The sequence below is a fragment of the Eulemur rufifrons genome, chromosome 20, assembly GCF_041146395.1.
Source record: "Eulemur rufifrons isolate Redbay chromosome 20, OSU_ERuf_1, whole genome shotgun sequence".
Classification (NCBI taxonomy): Eukaryota; Metazoa; Chordata; class Mammalia; order Primates; family Lemuridae; genus Eulemur; species Eulemur rufifrons.
Window position 1 is genome coordinate 41,409,426 of NC_091002.1, and position 6,111 is coordinate 41,415,536.

The 6,111-nt window shown below is 44.4% G+C and overlaps 1 non-coding gene across 1 annotated transcript; it reads left to right on the forward strand.

Annotated features, from left to right (window-relative positions):
* Positions 1 to 127: 127 nt before the first annotated feature.
* Positions 128 to 268, forward strand: LOC138401366 (U4 spliceosomal RNA). Its single transcript, XR_011236511.1, has one exon. It is a non-coding gene; the product is annotated as a U4 spliceosomal RNA (small nuclear RNA).
* Positions 269 to 6,111: the final 5,843 nt, after the last annotated feature.

A 6,111-nucleotide genomic window follows, 5' to 3' on the forward strand; every position in this document is an offset into this window, starting at 1 on the left:
TGCTAATGAGAATGCGAAGTGGTCCAGCCACTTGGTAAGACAGTTTGGCAGTTTCATATAAAGTTAAACATAGACTTGCCATACAACACAGCAAGCTCAGTCCTGGGTTATTTATACAAGTGAATTTAGCTTTGCACAGGGGCAGTATCGTAGCCAGTGAGGTTTATCTGAGGCGCCATTATTGCTAATTGAAAACTTTTCCCAGTACCCCACCATGATGACTTGAAATATAGTCGGCATTGGCAATTTTTGACAGTCTCTACAGAGACTGAATTAAAAAAAAAAAACCTTACATTCACAATAAAACCTTACATTAATGTTGATAGTAGCTTTATTCATAACAGCCAAAGCCTGGAGACAGCAAAAATGTCCTTTAACAGATGAATGGATAAATAAACTATGGTACATTCATGCAATGGAATGCTAGTCAGAAATAATAAAAAAAGCTGTGTTCATGGATGAATCTTTTTCTAAGTTTGTTTTGAGACAGGGTCTAGCTCCATCACCCAGGCTGGAGTGCAGTGGTACAATCACAGCTCACTGCAACCTCTAACTCCTGGGCTCAAGCTATCCTCCTGCCTCAGCCTCCCAAGTAGCTGGGACTACAGGCGCACGCCACCACACCCGGCTCATTTTTTCTGTTTTTAGTAGAGACAGGTGTTGCTCCTGCTCAGGGCTCAGGCTGGTCTCAAACTCCCGGGCTCAAGTGATCCTCCAGTCTCAGCCTCCCAGAGTGCTGGGATTACAGGCATGAGCCACCACACCCAGCCAGATTTTACATTGTCTACATTAATTGGCTGTTTCCCAAGACATCCATGAGGTACCTTTTTCTAAGGGCTATCTTACCTGTTGATTTTTCATAGATCTATGAATTATGTAATATATACAACTTATGACAACTTTATTCTAATGCTTATAGACCTTGCGAAAGTGGGGAGTCACAGTCACTCGTTCATTTATTCAGTCAGTAGATAGTTAGAAATTACTGAGCATTAACTATGTGTCAGGCACAAAGAATACTGAAGTGAACAAGATACAGAAACCCCTGCCCTCATGGAGCTTACATGAATGGCCTCTCTTTGTTTTTTTCTCCTAGTCTTTTTCTCTTGCCCACTGTCCTAAAAAAAATCTTGACAGGATTTTGGCCAGGCTTGGTTGCTCACGCCTGTAATCCTAGCACTCTGGGAGGCCAAGTCAAGGCAGGGGGATCGTTTGAGCTCAGGAGGTTGAGACCAACCTGAGCAAGAGCAAGACCCCGTCTCTACTAAAAATAGAAAGAAATTAGCTGGACAACTAAAAATATATAGAAAAAATTAGCCGGGCATGGTGGCGCAAGCCTATGGTCCCAGCTACTCGGGAGGCTGAGGCACTAGAATTGCTTGAGCCCAGGAGTTTGAGGTTGCTGTGAGCTAGGCTGACACCATGGCACTCTAGCCCTGGCAACAGAGTGAGACTCTGTCTCAAAAAAAAAAAAAAAAAAAAAAAAATCTTGGCAGGATTTTGTACAGGGATATTATGGGCTCCAGGGTAATTGAGGTGAGAAGTAGTGAGCATGAGTTAGTTCTAGGTCAACAAGGTAGCCCCTGTTGGCTTAGCTGACCTGGTTATTTCTCAAATTTAATACCAAGTAACCCAATGGGAAAAACAAATCCCTCATGACATAAGTTTAAAATGATCCTGTAGGAGAATCTATTGCTTATCTCAAGGTCATTTGGAAACAGGAGGTTGTATTTTCATATTATACTGGAGGCAGGAGGCTAAAGGGTGTCATTCTCCCCATAGTGAAGGAAACCTTTTTGGTCATGCAAAACAGCTTTGGGCTTCTTGAAAATTATTTCTCATTATGAGCACAAGTGCTCTTGTTATATTCAAATATTACCTGGTCTCTAGATAATTTCTATATTTTATTACAAAGTTTTAAAAATTAAATTTCTTAAAGTAATATGTGTCCACAGTTTAAGGAGTCAAACAATTTTAAGAAGTTTATCATGAAAGACAACACCCACCTTCTTTCAACTTTTCCTTCTGGCATCTTCCATGTTTCTAGATGACATGCCTATACAGATGTTTCTGGATTTTTCCATTTGTGATCTCTTCTGTTGATTGCCTCCTATGAAATATGAGAATTTAATTCTCCTAGTCCTGTTCCCACTCTCTGCAACACAAAACATTCTTTTCCCCCATCCTTCCAATATCTTTATTTATTTTTTACTTTCTTGAGACAGGGTCTTACTCTGTTGCCTGGGCTAGAGTGTAATGATGTCATTATAGCTCATTGCAACAGCAAACTTTCGGGCTTAAGCAATCCTTCCTACCTCAGCCTCCTGAGTAGTTGGGACTACAGGTGTGCACCACCACACACAGCTAACTTTTTTAGTTTTATTTTTTGTAGAGACGGGGTCTTGCTATGTTGGCCCATGCATTTTGAACTCCTGGCCTCAAGTGATCCTCCCACCTTGGCCTTCCAAAGTGCTAGGATTACAGGCGTGAGCCACCACACCCAGCCCCTTCCAGTATCTTTATTTTTTTTATGTTTTATTTTTTTTTGAGACAGAGTCTCGCTTTGTTGCCCGGGCTAGAGTGAGTGCCGTGGCATCAACCTAGCTCACAGCAACCTCAAACTCCTGGGCTTAAGCGATCCTCCTGTCTCAGCCTCCTGAGTAGCTGGGACTACAGGCATGCGCCACCATGCCCGGCTAATTTTTTCTATATATATTTTAGTTGGCCAGATAATTTCTTTCTATTTTTAGTAGAGACGGGGGTCTCCCTCTTGCTCAGGCTGGTCTCGAACTCCTGACCTTGAGCGATCCACCCGCCTCGGCCTCCCAGAGTGCTAGGATTACAGGCGTGAGCCACCGCGCCCAGCCCCCTTCCAGTATCTTTATATCATAATCATTAGTTCCATTGATATTGAATATTTTTTTTTTTTTTTTTTTTTTTTTTTTTTTTGGTTGAGACAGAGTCTCACTTTGTTGCCCAGGCTAGAGTGAGTGCCGTGGCATCAGCTTAGCTCACAGCAACCTCAGACTCCTCGGCTTAAGCGATCCTACTGCCTCAGCCTCCCGAGTAGCTGGGACTACAGGCATGCGCCACTATGCCCGGCTAATTTTTTCTATATAGATTTTTAGTTGTCCATATAATGTCTTTCTATTTTTAGTAGAGACGGGGTCTCGCTCAGGCTGGTCTCGAACTCCTGACCTTGAGCAATCCACCCGCCTCGGCCTCCCAGAGTGCTAGGATTACAGGCGTGAGCCACCGCGCCCGGCCGATATTGAATATTTACATTATTATGACTATATAAGTAGAATTCACCTCTGAGCCATGTTGAATATTATGGTTACATTTCATTTCTTATATAACTCCCCCACCCTTAGCCTGAAGTTATTAATTGCCTTGGATGTGTAACAGGATGTTAACAGGGAACTATCTCAGTTTCAACTGATGTTTCCCCATTCCAAAGAAAGATCACCTAGGCAGAACTTGTAAAGGCGGTGATTAAAAACTGGTTATAGCAGCCGTAATTGCCAAAACTTGGAAGCAACTAAGATGTCCTAGAGTGAGTGAATGGATGAACCGTGGTACAGACGATATTGTAAGGTTTTAAGACTGGAGTCCAGAGGAGGGGCGGTGCAACCTCCTGGGTTTTGGCACTAAACGTAAGGTTTTTTTAAGTAGCCGGCGCCAGAGGAAGAAAGACGAGCAGAGCGAAAGGGATAAGTAAAGAGGCTTTATTGGAGCGCTCCCGGGTGGGGGTAACGAGTCCCCAAGAGAGGGACCCGCGAGAGCCTCACAGTCCCACGAGTGGAACTAGAGAAGCCGCCCCGCCCAGAAGTCTGAGTGTGTTTATATACGTTTTTAGGGATGGGGGATGGGAGCTTTTTTGGCCAGGAGATGTCGGCGTGAGGAGTGAGGAATTTCTTTGTTTCAGCTTTAGGGTGGGTATTCAGGAATAGGAGGGTCTTCTTTTTCATTAGGGAAGGGAGGGGTGTCTGCCACCAGCCTTACAGATATTATTCAGTGTTAAAAAGAGCTGGGCTATCAAGCCATGAAAAGACATGGAAGAACCTTAAATGCATATTACTGTATGTTGCAACTATATGACATTCTGGAAAAGTCAAATCTACTGAGGCAGTTAGAAGATCAGTGGGTGCCAGGAAATAGGAGGGAGGAAGACATGAATAAACAGAACTCAGAGGATTTCTAAGGCAGCAAAATGACTCTGTATGGTACTACAATGCTGTATACATGTTATCATACATTTGTTCAAACCCATAAAATGTGCAACACCAAGAGCAAACCCTAAAGGAAACTATGGACTTTGGGTGATCATGATATGTCAGTGTAGGTTCATCAGTTGTAAAAAACGTATCACTCTGGTGGGGGATGTTGGCAATGTGGGCAGCGGGTATATAGGAAATCTCTGTGCCTTCTCAATTTTGCTGTGAACCTAAAACTGCTCTAAGAAATAAAGTCTACTAGACTTTTTTTTTTTTAAACTGGGTTTCAGCCAGGTGCAGTGGCTCATGCCTATAATCCTAGCACTTTGGGAGGCCAAGGCAGAAGGATCAGAGGTTGCAGGGAGCTATGATGATGCCCCTGCACTCTAGCCTGGACAACAGAGTGAGATCCCTTCTCTGAAAAACAAAAAACAGAAGACTGGATTTGTTACCCTCAGTCCTTCACCTATTCAAGAGCACAAAAGGGTTGAGACTGAAATTTCCAGAGTTAAAGACAACATTTGGAGAGAGCTCTTGATGAGCTGTGATTCTGCCCACTGACCGTTTAAGGAAAGGGGAGGAGAGAGATGTTTTTTCCTTCACCTCAAGCCTAAAGCAAAGCACTTCAGTGAGACCTTATGAAGAGCTTGAGATGTGTCTCCCAAAGCTTCGGGACATAGAGGAGTGGTGTCTGACTCACGCCTGAGAGGTATAAAGGAAAGGGACTGTGGCTGGCTAGCTACTCTGGTGGTGGCAGAAGAAGGGGAGACGGTGTTCAACGGTGCAGGACAAGGGTGCATGACAACGTCCTGAGGCCCACATCGGGCCATGCTGGAGAAACACCAGCTTGGATCTTGTCTAAAATATTTGCCCAGAGGTGGGAGGTAACCTCAGTCCAAAGAGGCTGAGGGTAGGATTCTAAGTGGACAACAAATCAAGATGGGACGTCAGGTGAGAAGTTCTAAGACACATCGAATCAAGAGGGCTTCTGGCCGAACAAGGAGCCACCCAAGGAGCAGAGTAGGGTCGGGGGGAGGAGTGTCTCTGAAGAGTTCACAAGAGCCAAAAGCACCCTGGGAGAGGAAGCGCCCTTGTAGGCACCTGGCAGAGTCAGAGAGTGCCCACCCTGCCTCTACCACCCCCTTCAGTCTCGGAGGAGCCGGACTCACGAGTGGAGAGGAAACAGAAGCCCACCAGACCTCCCTTTCTTACCTCACGTGGCCACTCCAAAGCAGCCCTAAGTGGCAGAAGGGGAGATAATTTTACTTTAAATGAATTTAGAAGTTTGGACTCCTATTAGAGTGAAACAAATGAGATTGCCAATATTCAACCATTGATGATCCACAAAAATGGCGATTTCATATGATTCAGCTTAATGCCTGGGAGTGGAGTTTTTAAATTACTGAACCGTTTAGGAGTTTTAAGTGACTGAGAGAATTTTATTACCTGAGAAAGACTGAAGGAGCCATGAGACTTGCCCTAGACTTCATTCAAGGGTGTGGGGAAAGAACTGGCTTCACAGAGACAAGTTGAACATGCAGAGAGTAAACTTTGCATCCAAGAATAAACTTGTTTTCTGCCTACAGCCCTTGGGTCCCATCTGTTCAACCAATTGGCTACACTTAGTTTTCTATGCACTTATCACCAGTTGATCCATAAAATCTCTGACAGAAATAGAAGTCTCTCAATACATTCAAAACTATCAGGAAACTTGCATATGTCTCTTTTTTCTCTTGGAGACGTCCCCCACCCTGTGATTGCTCTGCTCTCCTGCTCCGATTGGGACTGCTTCCTCTCTAGCCCTGCTGGGCAGCTGTGGCACCAGTTCTTGCCTTTGCCTCTTTTCTGGGCTGGATCTCCTGTTTCTTGGATTCCACGAGTTCCTTTTGTATGG